We start from the raw sequence: 20,737 nt of genomic DNA on the forward strand, positions 1-20,737 counted from the left end.
CCGCCTGACTGGAGCGGAGTGTGGGCTCTTGACACCTTGCACAGCCCTGCACTAGTGGTGCCTCAAAATAGTACTGCCATGACAATTGCACTGCAGGGATAAATGGTGCAGCAAAATGAGCAGCAAAAAATAATGAGATGAAAATGTGAAAGCAATTATTTCTCAAGAAAGCCGATGCGTACCATTTATTCTCCATGACTGCCCCCTTTTTCACTTCATTGTTGCTTCCAGGAGTGCAGGCTGCATACAATTCGAAATGGTTGCAGTTGACTCAGTATGAGTAACTGCAGCTAGACAATTGAACAGCAAAAGGTTTGAACGCAATTAAAGACGAGACGAGGGCCTTGCACTTGGTGGCTCTTCAAAATTGTTTTGTCTTGGACCTCCTAACAGCCATCGAAGGAGGTGTCTGCGCTAAGTTTGGGACATGTTGTTGTACTGCCATACCTTATGGTGAGGCCTCAAATGTGACCATACAAGAGATATGGACACACCATGGAAATATGACAAGCGAGGTAATGGAGTGCAAGCAAAAGACTGGCTTGACATGGGTACCGACCTGGCTTTCTGGATTGTTGCCAGTGGCTGTGCCGGTGTTCGTTCTTATTCTCATTACCTTCTGCATTTTTAAGAACATTTTGAAAGTATATTTTAACAAGCAAACAGGACAGTTGGTCTTACCCTTGAGTGTTGACAAGAAAGGTTTTGAAATGAATAATAGAAACAAAATAATGGGGAAAGATGAAGAGGAGGATCCTGATGGATGGGTTTCTGCACAGCCTGCAGATGTTGAAAATGATAAAGCTTTCTGGATTCAATGTCTAATGGATGGGACAGGGTGTGTATGGGTGGGGAAGATCTGAATGGTTGGGAGGAGTCTGGCAGAGACATGACATGATTGGACAACATTTGGATACATAAAGATGAAGTTGCTAAAAAGGAACGAGAGGCCTAAAAAGATATTACATCAATAAAAGGGGGGAATAATGTAATAAAGTTGCAAATTCAACATGATGTAAAGGAACACACTTACCAGCTGTGAGAGTAGCACTGTAAAAGGGGTGGGGTATCTTTTTGATATCTATGAAATAAAATGCTCAATAAAACTAATCCATAAATACAGGGGCACAGGTAAGTATAATAAAACTTAGCAGTAGAACAAAATGTGGTAAATGGGCCTTAAAATCTTGCTTTGCAGAAAATGTGTTAGCATTTTGTGTGTGGAAAAAGCCGCTGTGGCTGATGATTTAGTGCAGTCTGCGATCCCAGGCCAGTGCTGAAAGAAGTATACAGTGGTTGTTATTTTACGAAGTCACAGATTAGAACTCACAAGTTCCGCAAATGAATAATGAGTACATGACCATTTTATTAATCAAAATCATTTATGAAATGCTATTTTCTATCGGAGCTGGAAAGAACCACAGCGGTTTCAAATTGCCCTCTAGACCATTTTCCCTGGGAAAAGGGTTAGTGTCCCTGATATGCAACATTTGTGTAGCAGTAAGTCTGTGGTTCAAGGCTCTGGCAATGACATGGTGGTAAGCTATTCTCATGAGAATTCGGATGAGGCAACCAGGGCAGTTGATTAAAGTTCTGCTGGTCGTTTTAATGACTTACCTTTGTGCTGTGGGAATTCGGGGTGCATTGTGACCTCACAGGTTGTAAACGAGGGCGGTGGTGAAAGGTTTGTGGACCCAATTGTTGAATGCAATTTATGCTTTTCTATAAAGGTTCAAAGTGAGAAATCCAATCAGCTTTGTGTGGGGAGATTTTTTCATGTAACACGACTACAAATACTAATTACTTGCATTGTATAAAAGTTCTAACTTTAGGGGCGTTTCTTTGACAATGCCTTTTCATGCAGTTCTTTTCCCCGATCTGTTTGAATTTGCTGACCCAGCTGCGTCTGTTGCCCTGAATAAAACTGCGTTAGTTCTTGCACCAACGTACAATCTTTTTTAACTACTTTTGTAATATTTTGTTGAGTTTTTTGATACACCAGTATTAGTAACACTGGTCTGAGAAGGGACGGTCACCTGTACTACTTAATTATTTTTCGACCTATTAACTGTCCTACCGAGTCCCTCACACTCTCCTCTATCAAAAATTACAAGCGAGATCTTATCACCAAGCTTAAGGAGTTGCCCCTTCATCGCCAGAATCGCCTTGGCCCCCCAGTTTGGACTTCAAACCCATTTCGACTATTGACACACCATCATCAAACGAGAACCGAACATAATATATATCATTTGTGCTGAAAAGATATAGCTCAGGAACTTCTTTAAAACTTGCACCCTAATTGAGGGCAGCACTAGACCTACCCCCAGCAATCCTTTATAGCCAAACTCTGTCTTGCAGAAGGCAGTAACTCATCCCTTTGTGATTCTAAATCAGATGGGTTGTTTACCCCCCCCCCCTGTTGTCCAGCAAATACCACAAGTCAGAATGTGTTTCTACAGCTTCTTGTGGTGTTATTCGAGTACTTTGCGCTACATCCAAACTCTGTCTTTTCCCCCTATAAGAAATAGGCTCCCATTTTATTGCCATCTGAGCCACAACCATTTGCACACCAATGTCCGATTTTGTAGATTTTCTAGGATGTCTGCACAGTGCCTGCTCCATATTTACTGCCTCGATAAAAAATCAGCTTCCATTTCTTTAACTCCCGGGCATCAACTGTCTTGTCTTTATTAATCTTTGTTACTGGCTCAACCTGAACATCTATACCCAAACATGAAGAATACTTGTAACTTCAAGAGCAGGAGGGGTTGAAGTTTGCTGGTCCGTGTTCTTTTTTCTAGATGGCACTTGCCTATGATCTCCCATGCTCAGACAGAATATTCCACGAAAGAAATTTGATTTCACAGAATTTCTATTCTTCCTCGTTTTTTTAATTTAGTTTCCTCTACAGGAGGTACGGAGTTTACAACTTTCATATGTTTATTCTTCTTACCCTTTTTGCCATTTGACCTCACACACTCTTCCAGGCTACAGTGTTCTTGCACCTCAGAATCTGCAACACCATTAGACGCTCCTTGCTTCGATGATGCATTTGTTCCCTTCTTTTCTTCAAGTTCTACTAAATCCACTAACTCCACCGCTTAAACCAGACTTTTAAATTCTTCCAACACTGATTCTGACAATGGCGTATTGCTAAAAGGGGAGCTACAACTCTACTTAAGTGCTGTGTTACACTATACTCTGGTTTAGCAACACCCTTCTGCATATTGATTAACAATAAGGATACACCATTATTCAGATCTCCCAACAGTTGTTTTGAAACCACAGACTGATTCTGTAGTGCTTTCAACCCTTGAGAACTGGCTTTTCACTTCAAACTGGAGGTCCTGTAAAGCATCCACGACAGCTATGTTTATCACAGTTATTAGGCCCACTAGAGATGAATCACAGACGTTAGACTCTTTAGTTAGTTCCATCAAAATCCCTGAGTGGACGTGGACTTAAGAGCAAAGTTCAAGGCTGCCAAAGTGACCTCACTGGGCTCCTTCACCCCCTCAAGCCACCCCCCCCCAGCTCCCCCAAGCGCTGCTCAGTGTCAGAGTCCTGGGCACAGCAAGAGCAGACTTCATCCAATCGGGAATGCAAAGCCACCACTGGACTATGGCTAGAGTGCTGGACTTGAGGTGGCAGACTCGAGAGTATGACAGAGGATCTCCCTCCCAGGGAGGCAGACATTTTGCCTGGTCCCCTATTGTATATTTCTTAATTTAGCCTAAAGTAATCCAAAGCCTCGCCCCCTCTTTAGGGTATATTCTAAGCCTTTTTCCAAAGATATTCTTAAAGCTTTTGATGGTGTGGGAGTAACGACTTTCACACACCCCCACGCCAGTTATCACAGTAGCCACAAGGCTCCGTCTCAACAGTGCGAGTTGGTTATGCACCTGAGATGTAACCATATGAACACAATCCCCAGTCTCCAGCAATGAGTTGGACGGGAGAGGGGGAGGATTACCAATGATCTAACACTCAGGAGCTCACAGATCATCCTGCAATACGCCACTGTGGAGATAGATACTGGGCATAGCGATAGCTGACAGTTTGTACAATGAGCTCAGCGCAATACTTGCTTATCTTGCAGGAAATCTGACCCACAATTGACTTATTCAGCATGTTAAACCGCGTAAACTTGTTCAACACAGCTCAGCTTTTGGTCCAGAATGCGGCTGGCAACCCTCACCAGCCCACACTTACCAGCTCCAACCAGCCACCAAGGACACTGTGCAGGGGATCTTGAGGATGCAAGGACACGCCCATCGGTTGTATGAAGGAGCCACAGCCATATGCCGCAGTATATAGGCGACTCCTGTCTACCGTACCAACTCTCTGCTCTGCTGCTGACTCCTGTGGAAAGAACCTCACATCTTGTACGTCGAGGACGCTGCAGGTCGGATTGTCAAGCCACTGAGTCAGCCGCTTCCGACAATCGGCTTGGAAGCTAATTCTTGAGACATTCCTCTGCGTGCACAGCTCGAAAAGGGAATTGGAGAGCCAGCCTTTAATTCTTTCTTAGTTTTCTCTTGTGCGGTTTCCTCCCCGACGGGAAGCACAATCTCCTTTAAGAGCGAAGGAAAGAGGGAGGAAGTGATAGCATACACAAGAGAAAAGGGACAGTTAGAGGAGTAAAAGAAGAAAAGATTGAAGTTTTATAGTAGCCGCTGGAGAGAGGGAGCTTTTGATTGGCTGAGAGACTGCCTAAGACAATGATTAGGACAAAAGAAAAATACTGTTTCAAAGGAGGGCTGTAATGAAGAACTGTGAAAAGGGGGACTGGGCTGAAAGAGGACAACTAGGCAGAATGTGAAGGACTGTGACGGTCCGGGTAGGAGGCAGACTCTAAATGTAGGAAAACTAGGTCCAAGGCGGTAGAGGGCTAGGTCCAAGCAGGTAGAGGATTAGGACCAAGGAAGATTTGGACCCAGAATAAGGACTAACAGAATAAGAGGGTTTAAGAAGAAGGTTGACTAAAGAGAGAAATTAATGGAGGCTTGTGACAAAAGCTATTAACAAGGACTGCAGTAGAATGTGCCAAATGAGACTGACTATGACTGAGGACTGTGAGGGATTGTAATGAAGATGGACTAACAGCAATGGATTAGGATGATGGAGAACTGTGCTCAAGCATTAGGAATGTGACAAGGACTGACTGAAGAAGGGGACAGACAAAGGACGGGGACCAATGGACATTGACTGACGTAGTGGGGAAGGGCTGATGGAGAGCTATAACAAAAGACTAGCAGAGGACTAGGATGGAAAAGGACTATGATGGACTGTGACAGAGTGGCGCTATGACAAATTATTTAGTAAGGACTGAGATGTACAAAGTTTGAGAAAGAAGCACTAAACCAGAACCACTATTATGAAGTAGTAATAGTATGATGACGATTAAGGAATATAGCAAAGAACCATTATGATAAAGGACAATCACTGTGAAGTAGCACTATCATGGACTGCGACAATGGTGAATTGGTGCAGAATACGGTGACAGAGTGCAGTTATGACCCAGGAGGGGAGCTAGGATGCAGGACAAAGGGAATTAAGATACAGGAAGATGAAGGTGGGCAGGAAGTAGGATGATGTTACTAGGGCCAGGGCCAAGGAGGAGGGACGACAACTAGAGCCTAGACTACGTAGAGTGACTAGGGACGTGTAGGAGTAGGATGAACTACAGATGTGGAGGGTGACAAACTAGGGACTTGGTGGAGGACTCTGACTAGGAGTGTGGCAGAGGACTAAGGATGTGGCAGAGCACTCGGATTAGGGATGTCTAAGAGGCAACCTAGGATTAGGACCTCTGAGGAGGATGACAAGGGCTAATTCTAAGCACTTAAAGGATGATTACTAGTGACTCTGAGGACAACAAGGGAGAAGGAGGAGGACTGACGACTGACTATGATGTACTGCAGCAAAGGAAAAAGACTGACTGGTGTAGTACCATGGTAAAAGGAGGACAAGGACAGGGAGAAAGGATGATGAGAGACAAAGTTGAAATATGACAGAGAAGGACTGTGACAAAATAGTACTATGGCAGATGGACTGGGATGAGGCGAGCTAGAATGAAGTACTATGATGGAGAAGACTGCCATAGTTCTACTCCAAAATCCTTCTGTGTCATAATCCTTCTCTTTTGTCAAAGGATTAGGGCAAGGAAGCAGTGACAGTGGTAATCCTCCTTTGTTCCGGTCTGACATCCTAAGTAGTACTATGATAAGAAGAGGATGGTTAATTTGAAGATGGAGGACAATGACAGCGGAGGAACAGTAGGACTCGGTCCACATAGGAGGGGAACAAGGTCTAAGGAGGAGGGGGAGGTGGAGGACCAGGCTCAAGGAAGACTTGTTACCAGACTAAGGAGAAAGGCTCTGGACTTTGAGATCTAGAATTCTGAGAACTACTTGCACTAGGGAGGATGCCAAGGGACATTGAGGAGATGATTTAGGATGAGGACTTGTGACTCAGAGGAAGACTAGGACTTGGAACAGTATTGGGACTAGGGACTCTGAGGACAATGACTAGGGACAGGAACTCAGAGGACTAAGACTCTAGACTAGGATGAGAAGGACTCACAAATGAGGACTATGAATGATTGGGAGACAGGAGAATGATTAAGGCAAATAAAGACTAATAGAGGAGTACCATGGAAAAGGAGGAGGACAAGAATGAAGGTCCATGATGGACTGGTAAAAGGAGAAATATGATGCAGAAGGACTGTGACAAAGTACTATGATGACAGAGAAGGACTAGGATTGAGAAGACTGACTAAGGAGAAGGATTATGACAGAAAAACAAAGAAAAGGGACTAGGGCACAGAAGCCGTATAAGAAGGACTGTAAAGAAAGAGGACTGAAGGACTGTGACAAAGGAGGATTTTGACAAAGTAATACTATCCCGAGGTGGGTTAGGATGAAGGGGGGAGGACTAGGATGATGGAGAACAAGGAGAATCATCAGGCTAGAGGATCAAGAAGGATGGAGACTTGGACCAAGGAAAAGGAAGTAAGGAAGGAAGAGGAGGAGGGAGAGGAGGAGAAGGCGGAGGAGCAAGAGGAGGAATGAGGAGGGGGAGGGGGGACTAGGACCAATGAGAAAGGGGGGATTAGGACCAACGAAGAGGAAGGAGAGTGGCTGCGACCAATGAGGAGGCGGAAGGGGGACTAGGGCCAATTAGGACGGGGATAGACTAGGGACAATGAAGAGGGGTAGGGGGGGACTGTTAGGCAGAATCACGTGCAGTACCCTTCGGGAACACTACAGATAATTAGGACTACAAATGTAAGCACAATTTCACCTTTGGTACAAGCCTGTACTACACAGTAAAGTGGTAGCGATGGCTGAGCAGCCAGACTTATCTCAAGAGTTTGAGCAGTAGAACCAATACAGTGATTCAAGTAAACACTTACTCAAGGTTTTTTAGTAAAAGAATATACATTTATTTACTCAATCATTTATAAAACATTACACTAGCACAAGCAGCTCAATATCACACACTGATATACCACAGAAATCCAACCGGTAAGTATTTGAACAAGTTTAGCTCAAAATGAAGTGTGAGCAAAACGGCACTTCAGATACTTAAGAAAGGAGCGAAAAGACAAGGTTATAAGAATAGACAGCCCAAATACATTCATAGGCAGGGGAAAGGGTTTCAGTTAAATGCAACCAGCAATTCTACTCAATAGGCCTGGGCCAAATTCAATGGTTCAGAATCTTTTGTATAGGATAGCACAGTTCTGGTACGTAACGGTTAAGTCTTCGCCACAGATTTTTAAAGGGTTTGGCTAGGTGAAGAGTTTGACGAAATGTTTAGGGAAGGACAAGCCTTTGTAGTTGAGGAAAGTTTCACGCACTTTCTCGATGACCGAAAAGATTTCCAGACCACGTTTGCACAGTACCTTTTAATGAAGACAGCTGTAGCTGAGGCAGTTGTTCCTCGCAGTTCGAGCAGATCTCGCTGTTCCTGCGCTTCAGTCGTGGGGACAAGAAGGAGAACGTCGGGAGGTTCCTGCACTGCCCAGGGAAGAGGCCAAAAGCTGTAGCAAGATGTCGGTTTAAGGTGCGAGTGCCTTAAAGTCCCCCTGGTCTCCTTCCCTCTGCCTATTTCAACAACACTCTGAAGAAAATTCGAGCAGAATAGGACAGTGCCCAGGTGCCTTGCGAGTTGGTTGTTCCCATCAAACTCAAGGGAAGAAGGTAACCTTGAAGGGCTTCTCTGTCGTCGGAGTTTCAGGCAATTTGGACCTGCAGCATGGCTTCACCGGTCGTCCAGGAATTGCAGCAGTCCTCTTCCTTCCTCTCCTCTTCGGTTCTTTCGTTCCAGTGGTCGACTCTGCTTTCCAAGTCCCAGAGATCTGCTTTTAAACAGTTTTCCCCCATTAATTCCAGCCTGGCTGTCACTCACACAGCAGGGTGGCCGTTCCTTGCTGGACAGCCAGCCAGCCAATCACGCCATTCAGGTCTTCTAGGAGACTAAGCACAGGGAGTTTCGGGCACCTCCCTCACATCCTGTCCACTTCAGACACTTAGCCGCCAGAAGAGGGCTTCAGCTCTGGCCCACCAAAGGCCAAAGAACAAAGGGACCAAACCTGGTTTGGCGCGCAGCGACAAACACAAGAAGGACTTTTCCTAAAAGAAATGGAGAAAAAAGATGACCAGAGTCTGCTTTTACAGATAGGTCTGGGGCGCCATAATGAAAAACATGGCTACCCCTGATTTTGAGCTACCGTTGTTAGCGGTCGCGAAAAATCACGGTAGTTGATCTAAACCACTGCCACCAGCCATTTAAAGTAGGAAAAGGTAACATTTTACTGTTACATGAGTGTTTTGACTCAGGGGAAGCTAAGCAACCCCTCCAACACTCTATAGTAAGATAGGGTGTGCTGGGTCAGTAAATTTAAAGAGACTAGTAAAGTCAATTTAACTTTACATGCCCTAGGAGACAGTAGTCAGTCTCAGGGAAGGTATTTAAACCTTGCGGTGTCTGAAAGACACCCCTGTGCCACTGCACTGAAGGTGCTGTGTGACGCATAGAAAAAGATGATGCCGCTGGAGTTGCTTTAAAACTCCATTAGCAAAGAACACAAAAGTAAACCACTCACAAAATACAAAAAATCAAATCCCAAAAAATCCAGCAAAGTTGCTTCTGTAAAGGGTGTGCCAATCTGAATAGTGTACTTAACATAGCCCCGTTGCATTCACAGGGCGTGGCTTGGAAGGACAAAACTGCTGAAGATGAATGAGGCTGGTTCATTGACGCTAGAAGCTAGTATTTGATGCAAACCCATAAGAGGTTTCAGATCAGGGCAGTAAATGTATGAAATGCATGTTCTCTCCTTTTCAGATTGTGGAATAATAGGGCCTATGAGCATGCCCTCCCCGGATATTGTTATTAATTATGGAATGTATTGATTGGAATATTGTTATATTGATTTTTACATGATTCTAGGTCCCCTTGTTTTAATGCTGCTTTTTCGTCGATTTGATCTCATTTAGGCTCACAATGATTGATTTTAGAAGTGTCTTTTGTCTGTGCTTTTGGTTTTTGTAATTTGTTTTGTATACTTCATGGCTTCTCACCAAATCAAGTTTCATTCATTCATATTTGTGATACAGTGCCCCTGTGGCATGTACTACATGGGACAATCAAGAAATCCATGCAAGCTACGCTGGAATGAGCATCGCTCCAATACATACCAGAAATATGAATTGTGTGAGGTGGCGTGCCATCGGATTGAATGCCAGCACATCTCCCAGACCAGGTTTCAGATTTTGGTTGAAAGTTCACAAATGGGGACCACATGACAATTTGACACAGAGGTTCGACCAAAGAAAGACTTTTTGGATTGACAAATTGGATTTGGGGGCTCCTAATGGAACGAAGACTGTAACTTGATATGTTACCCGTGATCTGATTGTGTTTGCTGCACTTTAGGATGTACATGATTATGACATTTATTTTAACTTATGTTGAGATCTCTCTGCTACTCAAGAGGACAGGACTGTTAATGTAAATTCCAATGAAACTTGTGAAGGCTGTAATTCTACAGGTTTGTTATGTTCTGACTGTCTTTTGCTCTTTAAGAGTTATGTGATTGACATTTGACTTAAGCCAGGTAGATATCTTTTTACTATTCAGAGGATAGGAGTTTAGTGATTTGGTTTCTGAGTCACGCTGAAGCAACCCATCTGGTGTCTCTCAAGGTCATACTGTTTTTAAACTTCATTATCCTTCACTCATGTATTTCACAGTTTCACTGAAATTACACTGAGTTTTTTTTTACCATCCGTTGTCTTGCGATGTTCTCCCATGTCCCCCCACTCCTCCGTTGCCCTGTGATGTTCAGCCATTTTCCCACACCCCCGCCATTGTCCCGTGATGTTCTGCCATGTCCCCGCCCCCGCCGTTGTCCCGTGATGTTCTGCCATGTCCCCGCACCCCGCCGTTGTCCTGTGATGTTCTGCCATGTCCCCCCACCCCATCTGTTGTCCTGCGATGTTCTGCCATGTCCCCCACCCCTTACGTTCTCCCGTGATGTTCTCCCATGACCCCCCAGCCCCTCCGTTGTCCCGCGATGTTCTCCCATATCCCCCTCCATTGTCCCGCAATGTGCTGCCATGGCCCCCACCACCTCTGTTCTCCCGCAATGTTCTCCCATGTCCACCCACCCCCTCCGTTGTCCCACGATGTTCTCCCATGTCCCCCCACTCCTCTGTTGCCCCGCAATGTTCTGCCATATCCCCCACCCCCGCGATGTTCTGCCATGTCCCCCACCCCCTCCGTTGTCCTGTGATGTTCTGCCATGTCTCCCCACCCCCTCGGTTGTCCCATGATGTTCTCCCATGTCCCCCACCCTCTCCATTGTCCCGCGATGTTCTGCCATGTCCCCCACCCCGTTGTCCCATGATGCTCTACCAAATCCCTCAACACCCTCCGTTGTCCCGTGTTATTCTGCCATGTCCCCATCCCCTCTGTTGTTCCGCGATGTTCTGCCATGTCCCCCCACCCCTGCCGTTCTCCCGCAATGTTCTCCCATGACCCCCACACCCTCCATTGTCCCACGATGTTCTCCCATCTCCCCCACCCCCACCGTTGTCCCACAATGTACTCCCATGTCCCCCCACCCATCCGTTGTCCCGCGATGTTCTCCCATGTCCCCACCCCCTCCATTGTCCCGCAATGTTCTCCCATGTCTCCCCACCCCATCCGTTATCCCTCATTGCTTTTAGATACCCGCCACCCCCTCCGTTATCCCGCGATGTTCTGCAATGTTCCCCTGCCTCCTCCTGTGCCCCGAGATGTTCTGCCATGTCCCCCCACTCCCTCCGTTCTCCCGCAATGTAATGTCATGCCACCCTCCACCTCCTCCGTTTTCCTGCAATGTTCTCCCATGTCCACCCACCCCCTCCGTTGTCCCGCAATGTTCTCCCATGTCCACCCACCCCCTCCGTTGTCCCGCAATGTTCTCCCATGTTCCCAGACCCCCTCTGTTGTGCCGTGATGTTCTGCCATGTTCCCGCCCCCCCACCTTTGTCCTGTGATGTCCTGCCATGTCCACCATCTCATCCGTTATCCCGCGATGTTCTGCCATGTCCCCCACCCCCTCCATTGTCCTGCGATGTTCTCCCATGCCCCCCACCCCCTCCGTTGCCCTGTGATGTTCTGCCATGTTCCTGCACCCCCGCTGTTGTCCCGTGATGTTCTGCCCTGTTCCCCCACCCCCTCCGGTGCCCCGAGATGTTCTGCAATGTCCCCCCACCGCCTCCGTTCTCCTGCAATGTTCTGCCATGCCCCCCACCCCCTGCGTTCTCCCGCGATGGTCTCCCATGTTCCCCCACCCCCTACGTTGTCCTGCGATGTTCTCCCACACCCCCACCCCCTCCGTTGCCCCGTGATGTTCTGCCATGTTCCCGCACCCCGCTGTTGTCCCGTGATGTTCTCCCATGACCCCTCAACCCCTCCGTTGTCCCGCGATGCACGCTTTAGCGTAGCACAGCGTCAGAGGTCATCACATCACTTTTTGCACTCCTGAGCTGTGCGCTCCTCATGTCCGAATGCACTAACACCCCCCGCAACATGCTTCCAGTGGTCACAACACTGGGCAGCCGTAGTGTGACAATTTGGGCCCACTAGCATATCACGGTTGTGTTCCGACACATGGCCCACAAGGAAGTCCAGTTCCTGCTTGCCGAAAGGCTTCTTCCTCGACGTGCCAGAGGCCGGAGCTGTGTCTGGGGTCCCAGCCTCTTGTGCAGGAGCAACCTTCATCCTTTTGGACAGTGGTCCGGACCCTGACTGGCAAATGCCGCCCTGATCAGTAGGGGCAGTGGCGCTGGTGGACTGGACCATGGGAGTGGCAGGTGGAACTAGGACGGAAGCCCTGACTTGCGTCAGTGGCTGCTGGGTGCTCTTGACTGGACCAGGCGCAGCAACCGCTGCTGTGCTAAGGTCATTGACCGAGACTGTCCTGGCTAGCAGCCTCAAAGCTGGGGTGTTGTCGGCTGCATCTGCCCATGCAGTTGCTAACACCCGGCTGCTCGGGGCAGCAGATGACAACACTGCCCCAGGGACATGTGCCTCGGTCAGAGCAGCCCTGCGTGCACTTACCATGTGCCTCCTGACCACCTGAAATTCTGCGCCAGGTGCAAATGCATCATGCGCTGGCCGACCCTGAGCCTGGGTGGTGGTCGCCACAGCTGCACCTGCAGCTACCACTACCATTGGGCCCATGGCAGTCGATTAAACTGACTGCCGAGTCACATGGGCGCCAGTGTAAGATGCAAGAGCTGCATCTCTCGGAGCCGCAGGGGGTGGTGGCATGACTGCACCAACACGTGGCAGAACATCCTGCCGAAGTGGCGCATCCATGCCTCTTCCGCCTCTGCAGCCACCCTGGGCACCCTAGACTCCCCCTACTCCCTGGTCACCCCGGCCACGTCCCTGACCACACCCACCACGTGGAGGACACCCAGCTGAGGCGCCCCTCACCTTTCATGGCCTCCCAACCATGGCACAGATGTAGTAGTGCCAATGGGATTTGTACACAACAATTGTTGTGGGCAATTGGGGTGAAAGGGGTAGGGTACTAGATGTAAACAGAACCCCTGTGCGCCTGCAAGGCTTTATGTGACCCCGGTGAGAAAATGACGGGTCACGCAAAGATCAGGCACCCCAAAACTGCAGTAAAATCGGGCACGCAACCCCGGTAGCCCACGTGTGTGGAATTAACCTCCCGCAGTACGCAGTGGCACCCAGGGACACAAAAAACACGTACGCGTGGGACACACAGACTACTATGACCTCGAAAACGAGTAAGTGATACACAAGGGGACCCGCAGTGGGAAAAATACAGTGCGCGACTCACCATCTGACTAGCGTGGTAATGAAAAACACGCTTAGGCAAGACCCCCTCCAAAAAAAGAGATACGTTCTCGATCCGCTGTGAAGTGATGGCACGTGAAACAAGAAGTAGCCACACACGCGTCCGGTCTCCATGAAAAGCACATACAGCGAACTGCTGGGCCCCGCTCACCTTCAACCCGTGCTGAGGGAAATAGCCACGCGAGTCACATCACTTACGCGCTTAGGCCCTTTCCTCTAATTGCACGCATTAACACGCGGACATTGTGTTTTTGCACGTGCGGAATCACTATGCACCCGTGCCGAGGGAAACGCCAGCGCACGTCACGTCACTGATGCGCTTATGTGCCAAGGGCCTTTCCTCGAATTACACGCTGACGTGCTGTTTTTTTTCACGTGCCAAATCCCTCTGCATCAGGCTGGCCACGTGACAACACACGGAAGACCACGCTCCTGCCCAGAAGGCCATTTTCCTGCCCCCCACACCACTGAGCTGCCTCCCACGAGCCATCTGCTTCTGCCTACCTGCCTGCTAGCCACGTGCCCTGCTATTTGGTGCCTGTACGTCAGCCATCTGCAGGGGTCCAGTTGCTGCGACCACCCCTGCTGGAACAGAAGACTCCCCACTGCAGTTCCATTGCTCCACAGCCCAGCACCAGGACTCAGTTGCCCACCCACACCTGCCTTGGGGGTTATCATGTCAGGCCAAAATCCATCGGGGACCAGTGGCGACCCCCCAGAAGAGAGGCAGGGATCTGCTAGATTCACTGCAGGAGAAGTTGGCATCCAGGTGGAGCAAGTCCTGGTGCATTATGATGCCCTCTTCGGACGAATACGTGCCGACAAGGATGGACGGAAGAGGATCTGGATGGACATCGGGGTTGCCATCAACGCAGAGGGGGTGGCAACCCGTGACCTACCAGACGTCCATAAGCGCTGGGAGGACTTCAGGTCCAGGACCCTCCAGGAAGGCCCAGCGCCTCTTGGACGCAGCGGATGCAGTGGGGTGCCGGGTCCACCTTATCTTCGACCAAATGAGGGTCCTGGAACGCATTCGCCCAGCGCTTCACCTCCAGGTCCTCGAGAGGCAGATCCATCCGGAGTCGAGCGGTAAGTGTCCATGCGTACTCATTGGACGCAGTGCATGTTGAGGTGTGCCAGAAGTGTGCAGCTTGGACATATGTCTGGAAAGGCCTATGAATGGATGTGTATGTGCAGGGACATGACCATGCTGCATGTGAGTCCAGTCATGTGTGATGCACATCAATGGTGTATGTGTTCCAAAGCATGATGCACAACTGCATATGAAGACGAACACATGTTAGCATTTCTGTGTAGCATTTCTGTGTATGTACTATGCCATGGTTGGGGTGTGACACATGGATGCTGGTTCCACCTTCATGTATGTGCACAGCATACATGTGCGTGTTTGACATGTGTGCGACTGTGACAGCCATGGATGATTGTGACACAGACATGTAGGAACCCGATTGGCAGATGTGACATAGTTGCCGATGATTGCTCTGTGACAGATGGTGGAGATGTACAGATGCATGTCTGTCTGGTGGCGTGTGTGCAGGTGTTTGGCACTCCCCATGTTGCTTGTGACGTCATGCCAACCTTCGGATGTTCATGCTGTTGTGTGTGTATGGATGCTGCTGCCTGCTGCACGATTCCTGTTAATTTGTGCGTGGGTTCAAATGATATGAGTGTTGGGGAGTGTGATGCCATCTGTGAAGTTTGACACTACCACTCATGTGCAACTGTCATGTGTGTATCAGACCATTGCACAGTGCCCTGATGCCTGTGTTCTGTCTCTCCCTGTCTGCAATGTCGACTGATGAAGAGGGCGGAGACGGTGCTGTGGAGCACAACAGCAGGGATCCCACTGCCAGCCGGAGACGCAAGGCCCAGCTACGCTCCCAGGTAGTGATCTCTTCCGGGAGTGAGGAGTCTGGTGCCGCGTCCATGTCCGCAGCTGCCGAGGGAAGGTCCAAGAGGCAGAGTTTGGAGGAGGACTCCTCGGCAGCAGTATGGGCAGCTGCGCCCCCACAGGGGCCTATGGAGGAAGATGGCATGAAGTCATCCAGGTTGGTGGGCGGTTTGGTTGAGGAGGAGGCCGTGGAAGCCCCATGCAGGGGCCTGGAAGGGGGGATTCCACTGGTGCTAGTGGTGCAGTCCAGGGGCAGGGACAGGAGGCAGCATAGGCCGCCGCGGAGGTGCCTGTGTGTAATCCTGTCCCCGATCCTGTGACTGCATCGTCCACCACCAGCAGGGATGCCTCGGCCCAGACCCGTTTTCAGGGAGGGGATGTGCAAACAACAACTGTCCTTCCTCTCCCTGCGGACGTTGCAATCCATGACTGGATTTAGCCTGTCCTAGCTGGGGTGGCGGTGCGCCAACATGGTATTTGGGATGATGTGCAGGGTTCTCGTCTGGACAATGCACGTCATTTCTAATACCTCTTTGGTCGCGTCGACCTACTGGGACAGGTCGTCGGCACTGTGTTCATCCGTGTGCTGGATGTTCTTGTGCCCCCTCCTCAACTGAACCCCCTATGCGCCAGTCGTCCTCTGCCATTTTCCCACCTAAGTATCACCTGGGCCCCCTGTGGAGCTGCCCCTGAGCCAGCGGCCAGGCGGGTAGAGGGCACATCCCTGCCACAGTCGGGAGTCGGAGGACCAGCAGGGGTGGCCACCCCACCAACTGGACCCCAGCAAAAGGAGGATGTGCAGGCATGAACAGGCAGGGCACGTGCACGGCAGCAGCAGGCTCAGGGTGGGAGCGATCATGGCTCGGGCCATCAACATCCCAGGGGCAGGCATCGGCCGGCGGGCAGGAGGACCCTGGATTGGGAGTGTCTTCCGTGTGGCAGCGGCTGGGGCAGTGAAAAGATACGGAGCTGCGGCGGGCGTAGAGGGCACGGCTCACAATGGTCAGGGTGGAGAACGCCATGCACCGGGCGTTGCGGCGGCTGAGTGCCTCGAGGCAACTCGCAGGGAGTTGGAGGAGGCCATAGCTGCATCCCTGTGAGACCTCAAGGCCAGGGAAGAGGCCCGCCTCTGGGACATTGACGTGGAGTTCGATGATGCCCTGGCCCGGGACATCAATGAGTGAGCCGTCGGACTAGCCGCCTTTGTATATGGTTATTTAGGTTTAGGTTTCATTTGGTTTTTATTATGATTTGGAGTCCATGGACTTTGCTCCACTTTTTGTATATGGTTGTATTTTAGATAGGGTTTTAGGTAGGTTTCCTTTTGTTTTGGGATCATGGACCCTTCAGACTTTCTTTGTAAATAGTTCCGGACATGTAAATACTTTCTTTTTTTTGTCATCCCATGGAGTAATGGTTTTTTATGATTTTCATTTTTTGGATTTATTTCTATGGACTTTGGCAATGGACCACTTTTCATTTTTCATGTCTTGGATTTTCCTTTTTCCTTGGATTTAACTTTCTTTTTCAGATTGCATTCATTATTTCTTCATTTGCATGTGTGGTTTTCATTTTGTAATTTTGTTTTATTTTTAATACATTTCATCATTCTACATTATTGGTGTGGTGTACTATGATTTATTTTGCGCATGTCTCCATGAGCATTGGCTCAGTCATGTGTTGCCACTGTGTGGCTATGTAGGACATTTGTTGATGGGCATGCTGGTTCTTTTCAGACTATCATGGAATGGGTAATTTGCTAGGGAGTGGGTGCAGTGGATCGTTGGATGTTTGCACTGGGGGTGGGGGAGTGGGATTTGGGTTGGGATTGGGGCCATGGGTCTGTATAGTTATGACATGGTGTTTGGGGGGACATGATTCAGGGCCTGCTGGCAGGTGCCTGTTAATTGGGGTGGGGGGGGACATGTGTCGGGGCCTGCTGGCAGGTTGCCCTCACTGGGGGTGGGGTGGGGGGGACGTGAGTTAGGGGCTGCTGGCAAGTGCCTGTTAATTGGGTTGGGGTGGGGGGGGACATGTGTCGGGCCCTGCTGGCAGGTTTCCCTCACTGGGGGTGGCGTGGGGGGGACATGAGTCAGTGCCTGCTGGCAGGTGCCTGTTAATTGGGGTGGGGGGACATGTGTCAGGGCCTGCTGGCAGGTTGTCCTCACTGGGGGTGGGTTGGGGGGACATGTGTTGGGGCTCCCAAGTACATGGTGCCATGTGGCCTGCTTGCGGGGCATGGTGAGGGTGGATGGACTGTCTGCGGGGCATAGTCTGGGTTGATGGGCTACCTGCGGGGCATGGGGAGGGGTTGTAGGTGTGTCCCCTGTGGTGTGGGCTGCCTGCGGAGCATGGGGAGGGGGGCAGAGGCACACCCGTGTGGGCCCACACTGCCAAATCGTGTGTCAAATTCCCTGCGCACCCCAGGCCGATCGCGTGTAAAACTTCCCGCGCACCCCCGGAATACGCGTACCCCGCTCACGCCAGGCCGATCATGTGTAGAACTCCATGCGAACCCCCGGAATATACGCACCCCGCTCGCGCCAGGCCGATCGCGTGTAGGACTCCCCGCGCACCCCCGCAATACGCGTACCCCGCTCGCGCCAGGCTGATCGCATGTAAAACTCCCTGTGCACCCTTGGAATACGCATACCCCGCTCGCGCCAGGCCAATAGTGTGTAGAACTCCACGTGCACCCCTGGAATACGCGTACCCCGCTCACGCCTGGCAGAGCGCATTTAAAACTCCCTGCGCACCCCCAGAATACGCGTACCCTGCTTGCGCCAGGCCGATCATGTGTAGAACTCCCTGCGCACCCCCGGAATACGCGTACGCCGCTCGCGCAAGGCTGATCGCGTGTAAAACTCCCAGTGCACCCTCGAAATATGTGTACCCCTCTCGCACCAGTCCGATTGCATGTAAAACTCCCCGCACACACCCGGAATACGCATACCCTGCTCGAGCCAGGCCAAGCACGTGTAGAACTCCACGCGTACTCCCGGAATATGCGTAAGCAATACATCCACCCTCCCCATGCCCGGCAGGCAGCCCATCACCTCAGTCCATGCCCCACAGGCAGCCCATCACCCCTGGGCATGCCCCGCAGGCAGACCATCACCCCAGACCATGCCCCGCAGGAAGACCATCACCCCTGGGCATGACCCGCAGGCAGCCCTTCACCCCAGACCAGGCCCCGCAGGCAGCCCATCATCACTGGCCATGCCCCCCAGGCAGCCCATGACCCCTGCCCATGCCCTGCAGGCAGCCCATGACCCCTGCCCATGTCCCACAGGCAGCCCATCCCCCCTGACCATGACCTGCAGGCAGCCCATCACCCCAGACCATGCTCCGCAGGCAGCCCATCACCCCAGACCATGACCCACAGCCAGCCCATCACCCCTGACCATGACCCAAAGGCAGCCCACACCACAGTGGGGACATTTTCCACGCAATTTGCCTGGCGCAGGCGGAGTACGCGTATTGAAGGGGGTGCGCAAGTTGATTTCCACACGTTTTGGCTGCCACGAGCGGGGTACGCATATTCAAGGGTGTGAGCAAGTACATTTTCATGTGTTTTGTCTGCCGCTAGCGGGGTACTTCCCAGACATCATTTCAAACGAATGTCCCTACAGTCACTGTCCCATCTTCTCTCATCACACTGTTCAGGATCTGCCTCCATGCGCCACTGGGGTAATGAGCTTGATGACGTTTCAAACTATTCTGCCAGTGTGGTTGCTCCCTAATCTTTATTAATTATGTAACACTCTCTCTTCCATTGAATCCCACACCGTTGTGCCTAAATTTATAAAATAAAAGTGAACCATGCACAGAAAATTCGAAATTCAGTTTCTGTCCTGTCCATTTCTTTCACATGTACAGGCTTTTTGGCTTTTTTATATAAAACCTATTCCTAAAGCTGTCATTCACCTCATCGGTCTCTTGGCACAAGTGCACTGGCAAAACTAGGGGGAGGATGTGCTCACATCCAGACCTGGAATCCAATTCCAAGCAACATCTGGTGGCTGCTTCATATTCGCTGAATACACCTCAAAGTGTACAAGGTTCTTTTTGGGTGAAAACTACTGACCAATTTCCTTTCCTAGGCAGGGAAATGGCTTAAGAGACTTGTGCTGAAAAGGCCTGTGTCCCCTCCATCACACTTTATTACACTCTAGTTCCTACATATTTGTGTTTCCAAAATCCCTCCATGGTGATATGGTGGAGAAGAAGTGTGTGGGACTCACTTTGGTCCTCCTGCTTCTAAATGGAGGCCTGGGTTGTCCACTAGTTTCTACTTCAGCCTATCTCTGTGTCTGGCAGCACAGATCTTCCCTGGTTGCACTGTTTTTCCCTCTTTCAGGTAATAGTTGTGATGCGTGAGGCAGAATCCCATGCAGTACCCTTGGGGAACACTACATGCAATTAAGACTACAAGTGTCAGTACAATTTCACCTTTGGTACAAGCCTGTACTACACAGTAGTGTGGTAGCAGAGGCTGAGCAGCCAGACTTATCTCAAGATTTGAGTGAGCAGTACGTTACACAAAGGACCAACAAATACAGTGATTCAAACAAACACTCAAGGTTTCTTGGTAAAAGAATATACATTTATTTATACAGTCATTTAGAAAACATTACACTAGCAAGAGCAGCTCTATATCATATACTAATATACTACAAATACACAACCAATTAGTTAATGAACAAGTTCAGGGGGCAAAATAGCACTTCAGTTACTTTAAAAAGGGGTAAAAAGATAAGGTTATAGGGAACGCAGCACAAATACTTTCATAGGCAGCGCAAAGGGTTTCAGTTAACTACAACCAGCAATTCAGTTCATAGACCTGGGCCAAAGTCAATGGTTCATAGTCTTTGTATAGGATAGCACAGTTCTGGTAGTAAACGTTAAGTCTTTGCCAGGGATCTTAGAAGAATTTGGTCAGACGAAAAGTTAGATGTTGCTTTAGGGAAGGACAGCCTTCGAAGTCGGGAAAGTTTCACAAATTTTCACTGTGGCCGAAAGATTTCCGGACTGCGTTTGCACAGTACCTTTAAAGTGAAGAAGAGCTGGAGCTGAGGCAGTTGTTCCTGGCAGTTCGAGCAGATCTCGCTGTTTCTGAGCTTCAGTCGTGGGGACAAGAAGGAGGACATCGGCAGGTTCCTGCACTGCCCAGGAAAGAGGCCACAAGCTTGGCAAAAAGTCGGTTTAAGGTGTGAGTGCCTTAAAGACCACAAACTGGTATAATTCCCACTGGCTATACGGTTTTCCACAGCACTCTGTAGAAAAATCGACCAGGAGGGGACGGTGTCCAGGCGGCTTGCGAGTTGGTTGTTCCCACCAAACTCAAGGGAAGAAGTTAACCTTGAAGGGCTTCTCTGTCGATGGAGTTTCAGGCAATTCAGACCTGCAGCAGGGCTTCACCGGTCATCCAGG

This window comes from Ambystoma mexicanum, chromosome 4p (genome assembly GCF_040938575.1).
Source record: "Ambystoma mexicanum isolate Mex_15411 chromosome 4p, UKY_AmexF1_1, whole genome shotgun sequence".
NCBI lineage: Eukaryota > Metazoa > Chordata > Amphibia > Caudata > Ambystomatidae > Ambystoma > Ambystoma mexicanum.